This window comes from Schistocerca piceifrons, chromosome 7, assembly GCF_021461385.2.
Source record: "Schistocerca piceifrons isolate TAMUIC-IGC-003096 chromosome 7, iqSchPice1.1, whole genome shotgun sequence".
In the NCBI taxonomy this organism is placed as follows: domain Eukaryota; kingdom Metazoa; phylum Arthropoda; class Insecta; order Orthoptera; family Acrididae; genus Schistocerca; species Schistocerca piceifrons.
In genome coordinates this window covers 413348352-413360565 of record NC_060144.1, presented here as the reverse complement: position 1 = coordinate 413360565, position 12214 = coordinate 413348352, and positions in this window count along the sequence as shown.

Below are 12214 nucleotides of genomic sequence, written 5' to 3'. Positions count from 1 at the left end.
TGTGGTGCCAACTATTGCTCAGGTGCGGTGCAATGCACCAGAGCCATATGCTGAACATGGCCTTGCCTCTCGGCAGTTCCATGTGGCTGCTCGGAGCCCAGTCTTCTTGCAACCATACATTCTTGTGACCACCATTGCCAGCAGTCATGTACAGTGGCTACATTCTTGCCAAGTCTTTCTGCATTATCACAGAAGGAACATCAATCTTCTTGTAGGCCTATTTCACAACCTTGTTCAAACTTGGTGAGGCATTGATAATGCTGTCTTTATAGCCTAAAGGCATTCTTGACTAACATAATCTCACCATATCCAATCTCAAAGGTAACTTATGCTTATGACTGTTACGATGCAGTGTGTATTTAAAGAAAATCTGATTTGCATCGTCATAGTGGTGCCACTAGTGCCACTCTAATGTAACGAGTGCGAAATTTGAATAGGCATCTTTCAGATGCACGGACAGGCCTGCTGACTTTCATCTCACAACACCTTCAAGTTACTAATTGTAAATTTGTTAACTTTGTTTTAAAGAAAATAGTGTTGCATATTTTCCCATGTTTCTGCCAGTAAGGGCTGGAGTTGTTCACACAACACTTCAACAGTGCTGGCATCTTCAGACAAAATTGAAGACATGTTCGAGTGATGGGCAGTATTGCTGGGGTCTAATTTTATGGGACTGGACAAGGTGACACAATGGAACATTGCATTGGGAGTGGGGTTCAAATACCCTATTAATTTAGGTTTTCTTCAGCTCAAATAAGGCAAATCCTTGGTTCCTTCAAAAAGATGATCAGACTTTTTTCCCTGTACTTTTTGTATCAATTGGGCTCCGTCTGATGACCTTGCAAATAAAAAGTTAAACCCCAATTTTCCTTAATTTTGTAGACTACAATTTTTCTATTTTATCTATAGCCTGTAGTGTGGCGTAGAAAATTTTGTTTGCAGTGTGTGTAGCACAGAAACCAGGTCTTGAAAGCAAGTGGTGTTCTTTGTGCATAGAAATTGTGCTTTCTCTGCTTCAATCTGTTGGCCAGCTATCAGTTTTAGTTAGAAGCATACACATAAATTGAATTAGCTGGGGGGGGAATGCTTGCCACTCAGACATGTTTATCATTAGAGATGATTCACATAGTGTAAAACTGAGCTGCCAGGGTGCCAGGGCACCTGCTGTACCAGTTTGGAAATGTTGAGTGTGTCATGCAGAGGACATGCTTTGTTGTGCTCAACAATTTTTGCTGTTGTAGTTGACACTATTTTTCATTACAGACGTAGTGTAGTTGATGCAAAATACATTCATTTTTGCAGTATGTATCAATAACTTCTAGTTTTTCCATTGTCTTAGAGAAATTCTAACATGTACAAACTGTGTTATTTCCCCATTATCTTTCACTGGCTGTATTGGGACTTGTGCCTGTCATATATTGTATGTTGCTGACCACACTGTCAAAAAATTTACTTCATGCTATATCGGTTAAAGTGTGAAAATAGTCTTTTTGGTCATAAATTTGTTATTCATTTCAGTAACTGGTTTTGATTGTTTTGATCATCAGATAGCTACAAAAAAGTGCATATTTGTGAGAAAGAGTATTACAATAGATTACATCACCTGATGTTTCTTCTCATTGCCTGAAGCTTTTAACAAATGATGTACCTGTGTCCTTGAACTTTGTAAAAGAAGCAAATGAAATTTATAACCATAATTGGTGTCATCACATAATACAAAAACCTGATAAAACTATGATGGACACTCATGGCCTGCAATGTTGGCCCATCATTTGTAAACTTTTTGGCTGCAGATCTAACAGCTAGGGGGCCTTGCCACAAGGTATTACTGACGTAAGCACAGTTTACAGTAGTATGTTGCAAAGCCAGAAACAGCATGTTTAAAATTCCACCTAAGTTAAAAGAGACAAGAGGGTGAGTCATGCAACTAAAAGAGCTAGAGCATAAAAGTGGGTTTACAGTAAAATATTTGTTAAAATTATAAATGCTGACTCGCAGGGTCTTTACAGTGCACATAGAACATAATGAAACTAATTGAAGGTAGTGTACACAGACATGAAAAAGGCTACAGAACCAGTGAAAGAGCCAAGATGTCAGTGGGGACCACCTGCTAAATATTGTGTCCCAGTTTTATTTTGTTCATTTGTTTAGCCAGAGTATCAGGACATGCAAGACCTACACCAGCCTTTCAGACAATGAGAAAATATTCATTCAATGTAAATTTGTTTTACTCATTCAGAAATTTAGTGGGATGGTGTTTCTTAAACCTGTATATTTCTATTTCCTTCAGTAGGTTTAATAGGTGATTGTATTGTATGTTGGCTTCAGTATGATAGTGTTCAGCAAGGTGTCCAAATGCAGTTTTGTTGTGCAGATGTCATGTTGTTGTTGTTGTTGTGGTGGTGGTGGTGGTAGTCTTCAGTCCAGAGACTGGTTTGCTGCAGCTCTCCATGCTACTCTATCCTGTGCAAGCTTCATCATCTCCCAGTACCTACTGCAACCTACATCCTTCTGAATCTGTTTAGTGTATTCATCTCTTGGTCTCCCTCTACGATTTTTACCCTCCGCACTGCCTTCCAATACTAGATTGGTGATCCCTTGATGCGTCAGAATATGGCCTACCAAGCGATCCCTTCTTCTAGTCAAGTTGTGCCGCAAATTTCTCTTCTCCCCAATTCTATTCAATACCTCCTCATTATTTATGTGATCTACCCATCTAACCTTCAGCATTCTCCAGTAGCACCGTATTTCGAAAGCTTCTAGTCTCCTTTTTGTCCAAACTATTTATCGTCCATGTTTCACTTCTGTACATGGCTACACTCCATACAAATACATTCAGAAACGACTTCCTGACACTTAAATCTATACATGATGTTAACAAATTTCTCTTCTTCAGAAATGCTTTCCTTGCCATTGCCAGCCTACATTTTATATCCTCTCTACTTCGACCATCATCAGTTATTTTGCTCCCCAAATAGCAAAACTCCTTTACTACTTTAAGTGTCTCATTTCCTAATCTAATTCCCTCAGCATCACCCGACTTAATTCGACTACATTCCATTATCCTAGTTTTGCTTTTGTTGATGTTCGTCTTATACCCTCCTTTCAAGACACTGTCCATGTTCAATTGCTCTTCCAAGTCCTTTGCAGCTGCCGAAGTGACCGTGCGGTTAAAGGCGCTGCAGTCCGGAACCGCAAGACCGCTACGGTCGCAGGTTCGAATCCTGCCTCGGGCATGGATGTTTGTGATGTCCTTAGGTTAGTTAGGTTTAACTAGTTCTAAGTTCTAGGGGACTAATGACCTCAGCAGTTGAGTCCCATAGTGCTCAGAGCCATTTTGAGCCAAGTCCTTTGCATCTCTGACAGAATTAAAATGTCATTGGCGAACCTCAAAGTTTTTATTTCTTCTCCATGGATTTTAATACCTACTCTGGACTTTTCTTTTGTTTCCTGTACTGCTTGGTCAATATACAGATTGAATAGAATCGGGGAGAGGCTACAATCCTGTCTCACTCCCTTCCCGACCACTGCTTCCCTTTCATGTCCCTCGACTCTTATAACTGCCATCTGGTTTCTGTTCAAATTGTAAATAGCCTTTTGCTCCCTGTATTTTACCCCTGCCCCCTTTATAATTTGAGAGAGAGTATTCCAGTCAACATTGTCTCTAAGTGTACAAATGCTAGAAACATAGGTTTGTCTTTCTTTAATCTATTTTCTAAGATAAGTCGTAGGGTCAGTATTGCCTCCCGTGTTCCAACATTTCTATGGAATCCGAACTGATCTCCCCGTGGTCGGCTTCTACCAGTTTTTCTATTCGCCTGTAAAGAATTCGTGTTCGCATTTTGCAGCCGTCGCTTATTAAACTGATAGTTCGGTAATTTTCACATCTGTCACCCCCTGCTTTCTTTGGGATTGGAATTATATTCTTTTTGAAGTCTGAGGGTATTTCACCTGTCTCATACATCTTGCTCACCAGATGGTAGAGTTTTGTCAGACCTGGCTCTCCCAAGGCCGTCAGTAGTTCTAATGCATGTTATCTACTCCGGGTGCCTTTCTTCGATTCAGGTCTTTCAGTGCTCTGTCAAACTCTTCACGCAGTATCGTATCTCCCATTTCTTCTAAATCTACATCCTCTTCCATTTCCATAATATTGCTCTCCACTACATCACCCTTGTATAGGCCCTCTATATACGCCTTCCAGCTTTCTGCTTTTCATTCTTTGCTTAGAACTGGGTTTCCATCTCAGCTCTTGATATTCATGCAAGTGCTTCTCTTTTCTCCAAAGATCTCTTTAATTTAACTCTAGGCAGTATCTATCTTACCCCTGGTGATACACACCTCTACATCCTTACCTTTGTCTTGTAGCCATGCCTGCTTAGCCATTTTGCACTTCCTGTCGATCTCATTTTTGAGATGTATGTATTCCTTTTTGCCTGCTTCATTTACTGCATTTTTGTATTTTCTCCTTTCATTAATTAAATTCAGTATCTCTTCTGTTACCCAAGGATTTCTATTAACCCTCATCTTTTTACCTACTTGATCCTCTGCTGCCTTCATTATTTCATCTCTCAAAGTTACCCATTCTTCTTCTACTGTATTTCTTTCCCCTATTCCTGTCAATTGTTCCCTTATGCTCTTCCTGTAACTCTGTACAACCTGTGGTTTAGTCAGTTTATCCAGGTTCTAACTCCTTAAATTCCCACTTTTTTGCAGTTTCTTCAGTTTTAATCTACAGTTCATAACGAATAGATTGTGGTCGGAGTCCACATCTGCTCCTGGAAATGTCTTACAATTTAAAACCTGGTTCCTAAATCTCTGACCATTCTATAACCTATCTGAAACCTGTCAGGATCTCCAGGCTTCTTCCATGTATACTATGATTAAGTCAAGCTCTGTGCAAAATTCTACCAGGCGGCTTCCTCTTTCATTCCTCACCCCCACTCCATATTCACCTACTACGTTTCCTTCTCTTTCTTTTCCTACTATCGAATTCCAGTCACCCATGACTATTAAATTTTCGTCTCCCTTCACTATCTGAATAATTTATTTTATCTCATCATACATTTCATCAATCTCTTCATCCTCTGCGGAGCTAGTCGGCCTATAAAGTTGTACTACTGTGGTAGGAGTGGGTTTCGTATCTATCTTGGCCACAATAATGCGTTCGCTATGCTGTTTATAGTAGCTTACCCGCATTCCTATTTTTTTAATTCATTATTAAACCTACTCCTGCATTACCCCTATTTGATTTTGTATTTTTAACCCTGTATTCACCTGACCAGAAGTCTTGTTCCTCCTGCCACTTCACTAATTCCCACTATATCCAACTGTAACCTATCCATTTCCCTTTTTAAATTTTCTAACCCATGTTCCCGATTACGGGATCTGACATTCCGCACTCCGACCCATAGAATGCCAGTTTTCTTTCTCCTGATAGCAACGTCGTCCTAAGTAGTCCCCGCCTGGAGATCCAAATGGGGGACTATTTTACATCTGGAATATTTTACCCAAGAGACGCCATCATCATTTAACCATACAGTAAAACTGCATGCCCTCGGGAAAAATTATGGCTGTGGTTTCCCCTTGCTTTCAGCCGTTCGCAGTACCAGCACAGCAAGGCCGTTTTGGTTAGTGTTATAAGGCCAGATCAGTCAATCGTCCAGACTCCTGCCCCTGCAACTGCTGAAAAGGCTGCAGCCCCTCTTCAGGAACCACACGCTTGTCTGGCCTCTCAACAGATACCCTTCCACTGTGGTTGGTTGCACCTGTGGTACGGCTATCTGTATCGTTAAGGCGCGCAAGCCTCCCCACCAACGGCAAGGTCCATGGTTCATGGGGGGGGGGGGGGGGGCAGATGTCTTACGTTCCCCAAATATAACAACAATGAAACTGTCAGACGTGGCTTTCAAATAAATAATACTCTGAAACTGTAGCTGAAAAATAAGATAGCTTGGAAAGGCAGGACCAGGGCACTACACTCATCCTCCTAAAAAACAACTTCAAAGTGCTGTCTTGCAGTGAAAGTGAAACTTAGTTGATGTACACATTTCACCTGTTGGGAAGGATGCTGTTTTTTGTAACAAGCACTGTAGGAAGGAGATCTGTTAACAATTGTGATATAAGTCTTGTACACTCACCATATGTGCATCAGGATGCCATTCAGCATGTTAAAAAAAGCTGGTTCAGCAGCCATTGATTGAACAGGTTGCAAACAAGCTGCAGGTTGTGGCACACGAGACTATATGGTCATACTTATATCATCCCAGTAATTGGCAAAGGAGGTTGCTCATGTAATTTTGGTGTGGGTCAAAATCTTCAGCATTGTTCCCAGAACTGATCATGGTCAGTGTACATCAGCACGGACACACTCAAGAAATAGTAGCAAAAGCAATAAAAGGACAAGAAAACTATAACTTTGCAGACATTGATGATATCTGTCCAACAACCTTAAGGAAGAGTGCTCTAAAGATAGTTGAACCATTTACAAACTGTCCGCTTCAAGCAGATGTATTGAAAATTCATAGGAGCTGGGAGAGAGAATGTAAATAACTACAGGCTATCACAATTTCCTCTTGCATTTCAAAAAATATTAGAGAAATGTTTGTATGAAAAACTTACAAAAGCTGTAAATAAAAGCATAATCCTGTATAATGAAGAACACAGACCTAGAAATAAAAGGTCAACAATAACTGCAGTTCATGATTGCATTAATTGTTACTGAGCTTGAAATGCACAAAACAGGAGTATTTATTGACTTGCCAGAAGCTTCCTATATGGACGACCCCCTGCAGGTCCACAGGTTAGAATGGGCCCGAGATATTCCTGCCTGTTGTAAGAGACGACGAAAAGGGGTCTCTCACATTTCAGCCTTTATCTAATGGTCCCCTGTAGGGTTTGACCTCCATTTTTCAAAATTTCCCCGAAGAGCTAGCCAATTGGGGAAGGTCGCCTTATATGGTGCATCGAGTCCATCGTGCATTGAGATCTTTAGCCCTCTTTCTCATCGTCGCATTGCAGTCCCTCCCATTCTCATCTCTTGGGCGAGGACACCTACCTGGGCGCGTTTTTCACCATGTCCTATGCAGTGTCACTTCCTGTGCTGACGATGACCATGGACTTCTTTGCACCTCATATCCAGCACGGTAGCCAGTCCATTGTGGTGGAGCTGCCATGTACTCTGTTCGTTGTAGCCCTCTGACAACACGGATCGCTCGGCTGATGCCTATGCCGTTAACTCTCCACGTATGCCAAGGAGTGCCTGTCACCCTGGGGCATTGGGACTCCCAGCAGTGGCCATCCTGCCAGGTGGCCTTTGCTGCAGCTGGGTGGTTCCCATGGGGAGGGTCCCTCGGCATCAGGGCAGATGACACGCCATGAAGTGTAGTACACCATCTCTTGCTGGTGGTCCACTGCCAGCAGTCTCTAAACTGGCAAAGTCTAACTTTAATGCTAAGAAATATGACCCCAAGCCCTTTCTCTCCCTGGCCACACCATGGGAGGAATGCCACGCTAAGGATGGCGGTGAAGCTTATTCGCCCCGGTACCCTCACATGTAGGAGAGTTGATGGGGAATCTTTCACGTCCAAGAAGCCTCAGTTTTTTGTGGAGCATTTGGAGACAAGTTTGGAGAGGTGGAGGGCTTGTCCGAAATGCACTCTGGGTCAGTTTTGATAAAAACAGCATCCTCTGCCCAGTCATGGGCATTACTCGCATGTGGCAAGTTGGGTGATGTTTCCGTTACCATCACGCCGCGTAAGAGCTTAAATATGGTCCAGGGTATTATATTCCACAGGGACCTTCTTTTGCAGTCTGACGACGAGCTGCATGCCAATTTAGAGTGGCGAGGTGTTCATTTCATCCGGCGTGTCCATCGGGGTCCGAGGGATGACCAGGTTGCCGCTGGTGCTTTCATCTTGGCCTTCGAGGGTGACACATTGCTCGAGAGGGTCAAGGTGATGGTCTACTGCTGTGACGTCAAACCATATATCCCTCCCCCGATGCGGTGTGTTAAATGCTGGAAGTTCGGCCATATGTCTTCCTGCTGTACTTTCAGCCCCACCTGTCGAGATTGTGGATGTCCATTGCATCCCAATACTCCATGTGCCCCACTTCCCGTCTGTGTTCACTGCAGAGAGCATCATTCATCTTCCTCGCCAGACTGCAGGATTTTACGGGAGGAGAGGAAAATCATGGAATACAAGACCCTGGACCGACTGACCTACACTGAGGCTAAGAGGAAATTTGAGTGCGTACATTCTGTGGCTATGACCACCTCATACGCCACCGCTATGAGAACAATTGTTGCCCCATCAGTTCCTCAAATTCCTGTTGCCTCTCAGAACCGGGAGACTAAATCTGCCCCCTTAATGGTGGGGGGCACTGCCCTCCCTGATGATCCCACACCACCTAATTTCCTAATTTGGGTGCAACCCCCCCCCCCCCCCCCCCCCTTCCTCCCCAACCATCGGAGATTTCAGTCCCCACTTCTGAGCCAGAGAAGCGTAAGGCTTCTTCGTCTCCTCTTCCTTCCCAGGTTTCTGTTAGTGGGAAAGATGACTCCCACCAGTGGCTGAAGAGCCCAAAAGCAGCTGGTCGTTGGGCTTCATGCTTATCCTCAGTCTGGGAGACTGATTCGGTGAAGTCCTCCCAGCCAGGGAAACCCAAGGAACTGCAAGAGAAATCAAAAAAGAATACCCCTAAGAACAAGTAACTTGCGGTGGCACCCACACCACCATTACCTACGAGCTCTGCTTCTGGGGATGAGGTGGAGATTCTGCTGTCTGCTGATTACTTATATCTGGACCCTCAGACACAATGGATATAGACTGCTCAGGCAATAAGTCGGTGACAGCAGGTGACCCTGAAGCTTAAACTGCCTTATTGAATGTTCCATGCCTTCCCAGTCTCACGATGTCATCCTCCAGTGGAATTGCGAATTGCAGCGGTTTTTCCACCGCCTGGCTGAGCTACAGCAACTGTTAAGCTTTACACCTGATATCTGCATTGCCCTCCAGGAAACCTGGTTCCCGGCAATGCGGACCCCTGCCCTCCGCAGCTATAAGGCATATTACAGGAACTGTAGCGACTATAATCCAGTGTCAGGTGGAGTTTGCGTTCATGTCCTAAACCCAGTCTGTAGTGCAACTGTGCCCCTTCAAACCCCTCTTGAAGCTGTGGCTGTCAGAATAAGGACGACGCAGGAAATAACTGTCTGCTATGTATATCTTCCTCCAGATTGTGCAGCCCCCTGAATGTATTACCTGCACTGATTGATCAACTCCCTAACCTTTCCTACTTCTGGGAGATTTTAACACCCATAACCCGTTGTGGGGTGGCACTGTGCTTACTGGCCGAGGCAGAGATGTCAAAACTCTCAGTTCGACCTCTGCCTCTTAAATAGTGGGGGTGCCACACATTTTAGTGTAGCTCGTGGCACTTACTCAGCCATTGATTTGTCCATTTGAGCCCAGGACTTCTCCCATCTATCCACTGGAGAGCACGTGACGACCTGAGTGGTAGTGACCCCTTCCCCATCTCCCTGTCACTGCCCCGGCGTCAGGCCCATGGACACCTGCCCGCATTCGCCAGCTTATCAAAAGACGGAAGCAGGAGTGTTGGGAGAGATACATCTCGACCATTGGTGCCGTACATCACCTTCCCAAGTCTGGACGAAGATCAGACGTCTTTTTGGGTACCAGACCCCAACAGGTGCCCCTGGCATTAACTTTAATGTTCAATGGCGTGTTGTCTACCGACGCAAACACGATTTCTGAGCACTATGCTTGAGCCTGTGCGTCAGAGAACTACCCCCCAGCCTTCCGCACCCTCAAACAGCGAATGGAAAGGAAAGTCCTCTCATTCACTACACACCACAGTGAATCCTATAATGCCCCATTTACAGAGTGGGAGTTCCTGAGTGCCCTTACACATTGCCCCAACACAGATCCTGGGCCAGATCAGGTCCGCAGTCGGATGATTAAACATCTCTCATGTGAGTACAAGTGACATCTCGTCATCTTCAACCGGATGTGGTGTGATGGCATCTTTCCATCGCAGTGGTGGGAGAGCACCATCATTCCAGTGCTCAAACCTGGTAAAAACCCGCTTGATGTGGATAGCTATCGGCCCATCGGCCTCACCAACATTCTTTCTAAGTTGCTGGGTTGCGTCCTTGAGTCACGTGGCCTACTGGCTCCATGTCAGGGCGCCTTCCGCCAGGGTCACTCTACCATTGATAATCTTGTCCCTCGAGTCTGCTATCCGAACAGCCTTTTCCATCCGAACAGCCTTTTCCAGACACCAACACCTCGTTGCCGTCTTTTTTGATTTACGGAAAGTGTATTACACGACCTGACAACATCATATCCTTGTCACATTATACGAGTGGGATCTCTGAGGTCTGCTCCTGATTTTTATCCAAAATTTCGTGTCGCTTTGTACTTTCCATGTCCAAGTTGGTGCCTCCCATAGTTCGTCCCATATCCAGGAGAATGGTGTCCCACAGGGTTCTGTAGTGAGTGTATCTCTAATTTTAGTGGCCTTTAATGGTCTAGCAGCAGCTGCAGGGCCGTCTGTCTCTCTGTATGCAGACTTCTGCATTTCACACTGCTCCACCGGTACTGGTGTTCCTGATGGCACCTACAGGGAACCATCCACAAGGTGCAGTCATGGGCTCTAGCCCACAGTTTCCAGTTTTCGGCCGCAAAGTTGTGTGTTATGCACTTTCGTCAGCGTTGTACTGTTCATCCGAACCAGAACTTTACCTTAATAACGATCCACTCACTGTAGTGGAGACATATCAATTCTTAGGACTGGTTTTCGATGCCCGATTGACTTGGCTTCTTCACCTCCGTCAGCTTAAGTGGAAGTGCTGGCACCACCTCAATGATCCAGAGGCAGCAATGCTAGCCACTAGACCACGAGCTGCAGGTGCAGAGAAAGAAGAGTAGTTTTCGACAACTATTGCACTGCAAGACGTCAACCACCACAGCAGTTCTATTCACACCAGTCAACTGCAGATGGTGAGCCAATCTGGGATGAAGCCCATCGCCATACCCTGGATGATGTCAATCCTCAACATGCCATAGCCATTCCCTGTCACTGTAAAAGCTACCAGGTGCTCAACTTGCTGCCAGATTCGGAAAAACTAAGTGAGGCAACAATCTATTGAGGTGAAACTACCACAGTTGAGAATCCTTCAAGGGTGACAGTTATCAAGATGTCAGGAAATCTCATTGGAATCATCGACAGCTAACGAGTCCTGGCGCTGGTCAACTTGGGGGACTATTTTTCTGTAAAGTCAATTTTTACCTTTCCCAGCTTAAGAAGACTGTGTTGCATGATACAAAAGTAATTGTGCTGAAGGTTGAAAATTGGAAATGTGTCCAGGTGACAGGAACATTTATTGCAAGAAAAACTACCAGTGACAGAACATAGCCTTTAAAATTTGTTGTTTTAGCAGAATGTAGCCATAATACTATTTCCGGATGGGACTTCTTACAAGTGTCACAAGCAGTCATAAACTGTGGAAGATCAGAGCTCCATACTGATGAAGCTATTCCAAGCACACAGAACGAAGATTACTCGAGATGGTTGTTTATCATTGAAGGTGTTATTTTGCCATCATCAGCGAGATGAGTTCCAGTTGTGATTCTAAATGCTCAGCGGAAGTGTGAAGTTTATGTTGACTGCAGGCTGTGAAGCAGTTACTGAAATGAAGGATGTCATGTTTGGCAGCGTGCTCAGCAACAGAAACAAGTGGACCATCGTATTGCTGAACACGCTGCCATACATGACATCCTTCATTTCAGTAACTGCTTCACAGCCTGTGCCATGTGGACCCACCTGCACAATTCAGAAAAGCTGGTGTTGGTGGGAAGGGTACATGTGGCACAGGCTGTGAAGCAGTTACTGAAATGAAGGATGTCATGTATGGCAGCGTGTTCAGCAATACGGTGGTTCTCTTGTTTTTGCTGCCAAACATGACATCATTCATTTCAGTGACTGCTTCACAGACTGTGTCATATGGATCCTTCCCACCAACACCAGCTTTTCTGAATTGCCCAAGTGGGAAATTTTCCTGCAATACATCCTATGTTCCCATAACCCTCCCGGCCTCATTCTTCGTAAAGATCTTCTGTAAAGATCTTTTACAAATCAGAAAACACAAAGAATGTATGTTTCACTGTGCTCATGTTATGCGTTCGTCCATGTT